This window comes from Penaeus monodon, chromosome 28, assembly GCF_015228065.2.
Source record: "Penaeus monodon isolate SGIC_2016 chromosome 28, NSTDA_Pmon_1, whole genome shotgun sequence".
Classification (NCBI taxonomy): Eukaryota; Metazoa; Arthropoda; class Malacostraca; order Decapoda; family Penaeidae; genus Penaeus; species Penaeus monodon.
The window spans coordinates 4,776,845-4,777,378 of record NC_051413.1 but is presented as its reverse complement, the minus strand read 5'-3'; the positions used below and the strand labels follow the sequence as shown (position 1 = coordinate 4,777,378).

The 534-nt window shown below is 44.0% G+C and overlaps 1 long non-coding RNA gene across 1 annotated transcript in view; it reads right to left on the bottom strand.

Moving 5' to 3' along the window:
- Positions 1-72: 72 nt before the first annotated feature.
- LOC119590924 overlaps positions 73-534 on the bottom strand; it is a 6,138-nt gene continuing 5,676 nt past the window's right edge. The window contains exon 2 of the long non-coding RNA XR_005230296.1: positions 73-116. This is a non-coding gene — a long non-coding RNA (uncharacterized LOC119590924). The remainder of the gene's footprint in view (positions 117-534) is intronic.

Genomic DNA, 534 nt, shown 5'->3' with positions numbered 1-534 from the left:
GCTAACCTATCTGAATCTTCTTTGAGTGTGCCTTGGAGTCGTCAACATGCGTGGTCATTTTTTTTTTTTTTTACTTAATTTCCTTTACCCCCAAATAATTTCCTTTTTTACTTAACCTGAATAAATTCCTAATTAATTTCTGTATTTTCCAACTTAACCGAATTTCCTTTATTCCTAACTAATTTCCTTTTTTTTTTGTCGTCCTGAGTCGTCCTGGGTCATCTTGGGGGTCGTCATCCAGCGTCAGTCTTTCTTAGAGTGTTCCTTTTAGCGTTAGCCGTGAGTCGTCGTCTTGGGGGTCGTCATCCAGGAGCGTCAGTCTTTCTTAAAGTGTTCCTTTTAGCGTTAGCCGTGAGTCGTCGTCTTGGGGGTCGTCATCCAGGAGCGTCGGACTTTCTTAGAGTGTTCCTTTTTGCGTTAGCCGTGAGTCGTCGTCTTGGGGTCGTCATCCAGCGTCAGTCTTTCTTAGAGTGTTCCTTTTAGCGTTAGCCGTTAGTCGTCGTCTTGGGGGTCGTCATCATGTGTCAATCAGTG